General features: G+C 39.9%; 1 pseudogene; it reads left to right on the plus strand.

The window, feature by feature from the left end:
• Positions 1-232: 232 nt before the first annotated feature.
• On the plus strand, positions 233-7,227 carry LOC136503858 (disease resistance protein TAO1-like; annotated as a pseudogene).
• Positions 7,228-10,987: the final 3,760 nt, after the last annotated feature.

Raw genomic sequence — 10,987 nt, forward strand, 5'->3', positions numbered from 1 at the left:
TTCATCCCTAATTAGTTATTTCCTATTTTATTGTTGCCAAGTGTGGCGGCCCATGGGCCTATATAAACTGTATTAGAGGTCATGATCAATCAAGCAATAAAGTTATCCCTAATCTCTCTATTCTCTGTAAGCCTACGGAAGAGGGGTATAACCTCACCGGAGAAGACGGCCGACGGCTACGAGCTCCGTAGCCGCGGTCCAGCCAGTCAGGGGTTCGCTGCCCTTGACAACCATGGCTGATGGAGAAGAGAGGGGGCAATGCAGCAGTAGCACAACTCACTTGGGACAAGTCCGAGTTGGTAATTGTGTATCAGAATTGTCTATAATTTATTGTCCTAAGTTGAAGGTCATGCCTCAGGTGCCTTTGTCGCTACAGCACTTAATGTTGTCCCAGAGTAGCGAGCAACTGCTGCAGTCGCCTGGCCAATGCCAAGGGTCCTCTTCGTCCGCCAGTTTTAGCCACCTGGATGGGATGACAGGATTAGGATCTGGACGTGGGTGGGAGCTGCTGCAACACATGACGGCACTTCAATCGTTCCATATTCAGCTCTCTGATATGCTAACTGAGCTGCCAGAGAGCTTGGGAGGCCTCACATCCCTCCAGTCTCTTGTGGTGACACATTGCTCTGGTATTTGTGTGCTGCCTGAGTCACTAGGGGAACTCCAGTCTCTGCAAGAGTTGACCATCGAGAACTGCTATAGCCTTAGCTGCCTTCCCCAATCAATGGGTCAGCTCACCTCCCTCCAGGTGCTCGAGATAAGTTTTTGCCATGCATTTTACCAACTGCCCGAATGCCTGGGACAGCTCTACTCTCTACGCACACTCAAAATTACTAGGTTGCCGAGGCTGACTTGTCTTCCCCAATCCATGTGCGGCCTCACTTCCGTACAAAGCCTCGTGATCATGAAATTGCAGAGTGAAAAAACCTTGCCTATGAGCGCCCGTGGAGCTTCTGATTGGCTGCTTTTTTTTATTATGGACCCCATGTGCATGTCACTTTTCGCAGGCAGTGGACCACGTACATGCAGCCGGCTCAGGGCGCTTGGCTCGTTTGCTCTGGCTCGGCTCGTTCAGCCTGTTCACACTCACCGTCTGTAGTTGTAGTAGTACCATGTGGCCTTAAATATCCTTGCAGGCTCTACCATTCTACTACTTCCGTGTCCAAGAAGCCACACTCTGTCCTCCTGCTCATGTTTTCCTCTTATTTCGAACTCTCAGCCATGAGCCAGACACCAGCTCTTTCTGCTTCCAGCGATTGATCTGAGACTTCTCGTTCTAGTGGTCGTGGCCACCGCTTTAGGCATCCTTTGCTTCGATGTGCTTATGGTGATCTGGCTGTCGTTTTACATGCTGGCACACCTCGCAACCAAGGACGCCGGTTCATTAAGTGTTCTAAGCATATAATAGATCTTCACCTCATGCATTCAATATCTTTTTCCTATTTTTTGGTTTTTGATGATGCTTTTTTTAGGACAATGGTTGTGCTCTTTGGATCTGGGACGACCTCCTTGAGGATTATGTCAACATTCGGTTGTCTCAAGCTGATATGGTTCATCAGAACATAGTTTTTGGTCTTAGATATGAGATTGAAGCCAAGGCTGTCGTTTTGGCCGAAGTAATGGAAGAGCTTGCAGCTGCCAGAAGCAGTAGTCACTGTAGGCTTTTTTTTCTTTTATGTTCTTTGTTTCGTTGTTTGCTGGATCCTAGCCAAATCATTCAACTGAGTTGTACTCCGTTGTTTGTAACTACAGTAATTTCTTAGTAGTTCATGTAGCACTTGTATCTTTGAACTTTATGAACTTGGCTTAGTCTTTAGAACACTAGATCATAGCCAAAGTATTTTTATTTTCTTTTTAATTACATCTTGGTGCTACCTCCCTCGGTTTTCCATGATTACGTAAATTATGTGCGTGTTATTTAAACCATTCATTCTGCTTTACGGTTGATATATTTTATCATTCATTTAATTGCGAGTATTTATTTAGAAAACAACGTGTTCTAGGTGTCTGTATTACTAATTTAGAAATTAGGGCAAATTCATGGTTTTATTATAACTAAACCATATTTAAACTGTCATCTAGACATTATCAATTATTTTACTTAACAAGTTTTTGTTAATAATTTTCAGTCCCTGCCGCTTTAGTTTTCTAGCCTTACTTTGTGAATTTTGAAATATTTCAGTCCCAGCCGCTTCAGTATTCTAGCCTTTCTTGTCACCTATTTGTACTGACATCGTTTTTTTTTGCAACAAGGTACATGCCATGTACTACTGGCCAAAAGTTTGACAAGTCTACCTACTGCACCGTTATCTTTTTTTATCTCCATCCATACCTCTCATGTACCTTCCAAAAGTTGGACAAGACTAAACCTGATAGCACATTGTACTATTATATCATTTTCTTTAACCTGCCCTTGTGTCTCTAGTTCTTTTACTAGACACCCCTACCCTCGGAATATGTCACTAGAACTGCATAGTATATTTGTGCAGTTAGTACTAACTTTTTAAGAAAAGTAACATAAAAAAACTTTTGGATCAGTTATATTTAAATTTTGTGTCATTAATTTAAATTATGTTTTCTAGTTTACTTAATTTAAATTATATGGTTGCAGTGGGTACATTGTGTTCGTCTTGAATTGTTGATTTAGACCGTCCCTTTTTTCCATTTGGTCACAGTCATATTTCTCTGCCTATTTTTTTTCACTCTTTTGTTATAACTGAATTACCCTTATGCGCAAGTGAAATATAAAATGAACTATTGGATATTGGCCTAAGCATTTTGGTACAGGCCCCTCCAATATTGGAACATTTTTTTTGTTATATCTTGGTATTATCAGTTTGGATCAGTTCCTCCTTTTTATTTGTCCAGTTTGGTACCTCTTGTCCCCCACGTTTGGATATTGACCGAATTAGTATCCCTTATATTTAGGTCTCATATTAACTTGGCACCCCGATATGAAAACATTTTCATATCTCCCAATTTAAATCATTCTGAGACACTAGGAATATCTCCCAATTTTTTTCCATTTGTAAAATGGCCAATGATGGAAATAGGAACTTTAAAAGAGTGAACCTTTAGATCTTACAACGGTATTTTATTCAGATTAGTGTCTATTGACTTTTGATGGATTACTACAACAACACTATTCGGTGAATATAAAATCTAAAGTTCAGGCGTGGCTCTCTTCATAACAATATGAGAGGGATAAGTTACAATAATTATTTCAATTTGACACATAACAGTACACAAGTCAAATTGCTTCTCTAGGCAGTAATCTACATGTGAATGCCTATTTAGTAAAAAATAAATAAGAACGCTTTAATGTGGTTCATGATGCGGGCACTTATGAAGGAATTCTCACATACCACATTGATTTGCTGTCACCAGTGGCAATGACAACTAAACAGTCACGGCCCCTTCTAACTACGTCCACAACATCACGCTGGTATGGTCGTAGGGATGAAAAACCAAAATACTTCTGCGAATGACAAATATGTACATATTAGGAATGTAAACGTGCTATTGAAAATAATTGAATGATGAAGATGCTTACCTTAAGAACGGCGTCCATGGTAAAGAAAGAGTTAAACTATGGACAAGGAAGTGGCGAAGGGAACGCTGATAGCATAAATGATGAGTGGCGATGAGAACAGGTGGCCATCTAGCTATGGATAGCTAAAACCTTAGGGGTATGGTGCCGCTGCCGAACATGTACAAAGAGCAGGATTCCCTGAGGACGACGGGACAGAAAGAAAAAATACTTTAAGGGAATCACTGTAGCAGCGCCGGTCTTGTCAACTGCACCATCAAATAATGAACTGGAGAGATAGGTTCACCAGAGGGTATCGAGTACTAAACAAAAGACAAAACTATTTGGTACACCCAACAAGAGAACGAATATTTGAACGAAAAGCATATAGAAGGTTAGGGCCAAGTAAATCGAGAACGGATATATGCGACTGCTGCATGTACCACAAAATTGTCATGAGGAAAAAAGGAACCTCAAAAATGGTACATAGTTCACGTGAAAGATTCTACTATGAGAAAGAGAGAGAAAAATAATAAATAGTAAACTTACTATATAATAGGCTACCACCATTCCTAGAAGCCCCAACACAACACACATGTTGTATTGTGCTCTGCAAGGCTAGCTTAATCATGGGAAAGGGCAAAGAAAGGTATGCCAAGTGAATATTTAATTTTATGTCATACTATGTGATTATTATTACAAGTAGATGTTCTTTTTAACAACTAATATAATTTACTCTGTTCTAATATTTACATATAGAGTTGGAGATGACATTTCCCATGGCAACAAATTTGACGGAAAAGCTATTTTAGAGCTCATTAGTAGTCTATATGAGGAAGAAGACGACATGATTGTTTCAGCTGAAGGTGTGGCAAGTGATTAAAACATACGTCACCTTAAGAATCAAACTACTCAAGGGCTAATCAATGGTGCAGATGGCTGTATAGTACGTGAAAACAATGAATTTTCCTGCCCACTTCTGCCCTGACAACTTAAAATATGCTCATACGCCGATCTCATAGTCCACGCCCACGACATGGCAAGGGATCATGAAAAAAAAGAAGCCAACATTGTGCATCGAGTTCTAGTAGAGTACCTGATGTGGAGCAGGGACCTAGTTAAGTTCCGTGAAGAAATAGGCATTCACATGTAGATTACGGCCTAGAGAAGCAATTTGACTTGTGTACTGTTACGTGTCAAATTGAAATAATTATTGTAACTTATCCCTCTCATATTGTTCTGAAGAGAGCCAACTTTAGATTTTATATTCACCGAATAGTGTTGTTGTAGTAATCCATCAAAAGTCAACAGACACACTAATTTGAATAAAATACGGTTGTAAGATCTAAAGGTTCGCTCTTTTAAAGTTCCTATTTCCATTATTGGCCATTTTACAAATGAAAAAAAATTAGGAGATATTCCTAGTGTCTCAGAATGATTTAAAATGGGAGATATGAAAATGTCGGGGTGCCAAGTTATTATGAGACCTAAATATAAGGGATACTAATTCGGCCAATATCCAAACGTGGGGGGACAAGTGGAGGACAAGAGGTACCAAACTGGACAAATAAAAAGGAGGAACTGATCCAAACTGATAATACCAAGATGTAACAAAAAAATGTTCCAATATTGGAGGGGCCTGTACCAAAATGCTTAGGCCAATATCCAACAGTTCATTTTATATTTCACTTGCGCATAAAGGTAATTCAGTTATAACAAAAGAGTGAAAAAATAGGCAGAGAAATGCGACTACAACCAAATGGAAAAAAGGGACGGTCTAAATCAACAATTCAAGACGAACACAATGTACCCACTGCAACCATATAATTTAAATTAAGTAAACTAGAACACATAATTTAAATTAAGGACACAAAATTTAAATATAACTAATCCAAAAGGTTTTTTATGTTATTTTTCTAAAAAAGTCAGTACTAACTACACAAACATACTATGCAGTTCTAGTGACATATTCCGAGGGTAGAGGTGTCTAGTAAAAGAACTAGAGACACAAGGGTAGGATAAAGAAAATGATATAATAGTACAATGTGCTATCAGGTTTAGTCTTGTCCAACTTTTGGGAGGTACATGAGAGGTATGGACGGAGATAAAAAGATAACGGTGCAGTAGGTAGACTTGTGAAACCTTTAGCCAGTAGTACATGGCATATGTACCTGGTTGCAAAAAAAAGATGCCAGTACAAATAGGTGACAAGAAAGGCTAGAATACTGAAGCGGCTGGGACTGAAATATTTCAAAATTCATAAAGTAAGTCTAGAAAACTGAAGCGGCAGGGACCGAAAATTATTAACAAAAACTTGTTAAGCAAAATAATTGATAATGTCTAGATGACAGTTTAAATATGGTTTGGTTATAATAAAACCATGAATTTGCCCTAATTACTAAATTAGTATTACAAACACCTAGAACACGTTGTTTTCTAAATAAATACTCACAATTAAATGAATGATAAAATATATCAACCGTAAAGCGGAATGAATGGTTTAAATAACACGCATAGAATTTACGTAATCATGAGAAACCGAGGGAGGTAGCACCAAGATGTAATTAAAAAGAAAATAAAAATACTTTGGCTATGATCTGGTGTTCTAAAGACTGAGCCAAGTTTATAAAGTTCAAAGATACAAGTGCTACATGAACTAGTAAGAAATTACTGCAGTTACAAACAACGGAGTACAACTCAGTTGAATGATTTGGCTAGGATCCAGCAAACAACGAAACAAAGAACAAAAAAAAAAGCCTACGGCGACTACTGCTTCAGGTAGCTGCAAGCTCTTCCATTGCTTCAGCCAAAAGCATAGCCTTGGCTTCAATCTTAGATTTAAGACAAAAAACTATGTTATGATGAACCATATCAGCTTGAGACAACCGAATGTTACATAATCCTCAAGGAGGTCGTCCCAGATCTAAAGAGCACAACCATTGTCCCGAAAAAAGCATCATCAAAAATAAAAAAATAGGAAAAAGATACTGAATGCATGAGGTGAAGATCTATTACATGCTTAGAACACTTAATGAACCGGCATCCTTGGTTGCGAGGTGTGCCAGCATGTAAAGCGACCGCCAGATCACCACAAGCACATCGAAGCAAAGGATCCCTAAAGCGGTGGCCACGGCCATTAGAACGAGAAGTCTCAGATCAATCGCGGGAAACAGTAAGAGTTGGTGTCTGGTTCATGGCTGGAAGTTCGAAATAAGAGGAAAACACGAGCAGGAGGACAAAGTGTGGCTTCTTGGACACGGAAGTAGTAAAATGGTAGAGCCTACTAAGATATTTAAAGTCACACGGTACTACTACAACTACAGGGACAAGAGAGAGACGTGCATGTCCATAGAGCTGAACGAGTCGAGCACCAATTCACAGCCAGCCAAAGAAAATGAGCGAACGTACACGCATTCAAGTGGTCCTTTGTCTGACAAAAAATATGCATGTATGTGGGTCCCATGCCAAAAAAACAGCCAACCAGAGGCCTGCAATAGGCTCCACAGCCGCTGATACGCAAGGTATTGCATTTCAGATGAAATTGTCCAGGAATCAAATCCTTGCCGGAGGGCATAAAAGGCCTAACCTCTCTGCTACGATTGGAGATCAATGCTTGCCCCGATCTGGCGAAGCGGTACAACAGAGAAAATGAGGACTGACACCTCATCTCCCACATCCCGCATAAGTCGATTTATTAAGCGATTGCCGGTTAGTGCTTCATCTGGTGAGTTTGTTGTAACCTCTAGACATGAGCCTCGTTTTTCCTTTCATAGATTTACCGGAGAACCTATTTCCTGATTGTTTTTTATTCTTTCCAAATGGGTCCAAATTCAGGTCCATGTGCATTTGTAATGCTCATGCAGTCTGCTCAGCGCAGGTGTGTACGTGTTGATGTCACTCTTACTTATGGGTATCCAATTTTCAATTGGACTTGTTAAGAGATGTGGTATTCTTGCCTTGTAGGTTATTTTAGAATTTGTACAACAAAAATTAAGCTCGGACAGGTGTGTAAAATGACAAGTGGCTATCCCTGAATTTTTGGTCGGCATAGAAAGCAAACCAGCGTCGCTAGCTCAGCTAGGCAATGTTCTGAAGAGAGTATATGCAGAACAAGAGCCTTGATAGCTCTGAAAATTGGAGTAAGCTGACTTGACAAAGTTCAGTAATGGGCACTCAATAGAGAAAGCAAGCATTATGTTACGCTATGAACAGGCAAGCCATATAGCAAGTAGTCAGGGCATGATGAAAGGCCTGCATTAATTAATTAATATGTTTTGGGCTCATATGCATAAACGATGTTGTCCATATATTATTGTGTGCAAATACCAAATGGCCTGTTGGTTGATATGATCTACATAACTAGAGGGGGGATATCCTATGAAAATTATCTCTTCAAAAGCACAATCACTAGAGCAAGATGATTAGTACAATAAGTGGCTCTAATAGCGACTACTTGCTCTAACTCTAATTCAGCAAATGCAAGCCTTCCTACACAAGTCTAGTAGCTTGATCTCTAGTCTATGTCACACAAAGCAAGCAAGCTACTAACAAAGCTAAAGAGCTACAACTAGTTAGAGCTACTAACAAAAGCAACTATAACTAATTACAACTACTTTTGATCACTACTCTAGCTCAAGGCACACAACGAACACACAAACAAGTATGAAAGTAAGCACAAGAGAGATAGTGAGAAAACCACACGGGGCAAGTGATGACACAAGATACATCCCCGAGATTCGGTTGCTTGCCGGCAACCTACGTCCTCGTTGTGGTGAGTCCCCACTTGATGGTTCGCGTGCTAATTGACCTCACACGCCAAACCCACGACTTGGGTGCCGCAAGAACCACTCAAAAGGGGCACTCCAACTAGCCACGATTCCACTAGTGTTGCTCTTCACGATCTCCCGCGAGGATGACCACATGAGCCCCTTACAAATCACTTGATCGGAGCCGACAACAATCACCAAAGCCGCTCAACGATCCTCTGCTGCCTCCAAGCAGTCTAGGTGGTGGCAACCCCAAAGAGTAACAAGAATCCCACAACTCGACTCGATTACTAGTGCCACAATATGCCTCAACTCAATGCAAATGCACTAGAATCACTCTCAATCTCACTTAGGATCAAGCAATAGCCAAGGAGATGAGTGGAGGTGTTTGCTTAGGTTCACAAGGGTGTATGATATGTCAAAGTTCCAAGAGGGCCAGCCAAATGCCGACCAACATCTATTTATAAGCCCCCATGAGCTCCACTAGCCGTTAGTTGCTCACTATGTAGAAAACATAACCATCAGACCGGCCAACGCCCTAGCATCGAACCATCGACCAAGGGTTCGATGACCTCCCAGGCTGCCAAGTGTACTAGCCGTTTGAATATGACCATTGGCACCCATTGGCACCCAACAGCACAGCACACTGATGGTCCAAATCCTCCACGTCCGATTATCATCCGAAGCCTATCAATTCACCTAGTGGCACTTAGATAACCATTTTGAACTTCGAGTTCCCCTCTTAATAGTATAGCTATCTATTTTAAATCCGATCACACACTCTATTGTGTATTGACCGGCAAAACGAAATGCCCTAGCTTATACCTTTACCTTGAGCCCTTGCATTTTGTTTTTCTCTTTCTTCTTTTCCAAGAATTGACTACTTGATCTCTATTTGGCACCATCATCCATCTCCATGTTTGTCATCCTTACTCAACCTTGTTGTGGACCTCACCTATCTCATACATAGCACTAGAGTAGATGTCAGTCCACTAGTTGTCTCAATTACCAAAACCAAATATAGGGCTTTCAATCTCTCCTTTTTCATAATTGATGACAACCTTTACAAAGATATGAATTACAATTTTAATTCCAAGTTATACCTTACACAAGTGCAAGCTATTAACTTGGTTTGGATTTCTATTGCTTGCCCAAGCATTTTGACCACTTGAAAAGATTTTGACAAGTTTCACAAACCTGACTTGGTAGTATTAGCTCCCCCTACATATGTGCTAGTGTGTTTGGGTTAAAGCTTGCACATATATTGGATAAGAATTGTGGGAGAGGCAATGCTACCAAATGATGCTAAGATGTATAGAATGAACCTTTATAGCGTGTATACCACTTGGAAATATGGATTTGCCATTTGATTTCCATCCTTAGCACCTTGGTTGGCTAGACATCAAATACACTAGGAACCCCGTGAGATCAATATTATAGGCATGTTTCTAGTACTACTTGATAAAATCAAAATTTAGCTACCATGTATCCTATGCATGCTAGTTATCAAATCATCAATCAGGTTCAATGTCTAGCATACACCACACAAACTAGTATGATATATACCACTTGATGCAACTACTTACTAGTGCAAATGGAAGCAAGCACATGAATATGCACATTTTAAATGCAATCAACCAAGTTCATGAGCTTGTTCTCCCTACTCATGTGCTTCAAATGCTTTTGATTCTTCTCTTTTGTCCAATTTCATTTCATCGATCTATCTTTGTGACTCATTCTTCCCCTTTGTCGTCAATTTCCACAAAAGGTATGCACCATCTTAATGTGGGGTTAGATAGACACGCACTACATGAAATCTTGCAAGTCACCACTTTGATGGAGATGATCACTTACAATTGAGGATCACTTGGATTGTTTCTATGAGCTTCTTTCGCCATAGTTTTAGAAGTAGTTTTTAAGTTGCCTAATTTACCCCCCTCTTGGCATCACGGTCCCTTCCACAAATAAAAGAACATGCCCCAATAGACTTTGTAAATCACTCTACATATTTTCGCTGTCCGAAACCACTTTTCTCGCTCTCTACTTTTGAAGAGGCTACATGTCTCAATAATCAATCGATAGTGTCGGTACAATTGATAGTGTAACTTTACTGGTTGAAACCCTAGCCTGACGTGATTAAGGTCTTATCAAACCAGCATACTTTGATGACACTAATTGATAGCATTACAAAGCAACTGTGCTGGTTGAGGCCATTGACATGATGTTCCGGGCCTAAGAGTAATGCCTCGCTGCTGACTATAACCAAGAGGACCTCTCTTCTTTCAGCGACATAGCTTGGAGAGGTGCTCCGCAAAATCTTCAAGTTTGTAGCAAATCTACTCTCCTTAAGCGATCCAATTTTAGTATAACACCATCCCATTCCATTTCTAGTTAGATTTTAGATTTCTTTTTTGCACCAATTCAAAACAACATAATTGTTCTGATTAAATGTGCACCTGCTAATTGCTATCAGCTACCCTCACGTAATAAGCAGTACGAAAGATATACAGGTAGGGCATGTCAACCAAGGTAGTGAAATTAAAATCTTTAAGAAACTAAATGTTCAGATGTAGCAACAAAAATACTGTACCAGATGAGAGAAAGTAAACAGTGTATGCATATTTGGAAGTGAAACACATCTCCTGTGGCAAAAATTGTTCTTTTTTTTGTTGTTGTAAAAATGCAACATTTG

This window comes from Miscanthus floridulus, chromosome 14, assembly GCF_019320115.1.
Source record: "Miscanthus floridulus cultivar M001 chromosome 14, ASM1932011v1, whole genome shotgun sequence".
In the NCBI taxonomy this organism is placed as follows: Eukaryota; Viridiplantae; Streptophyta; class Magnoliopsida; order Poales; family Poaceae; genus Miscanthus; species Miscanthus floridulus.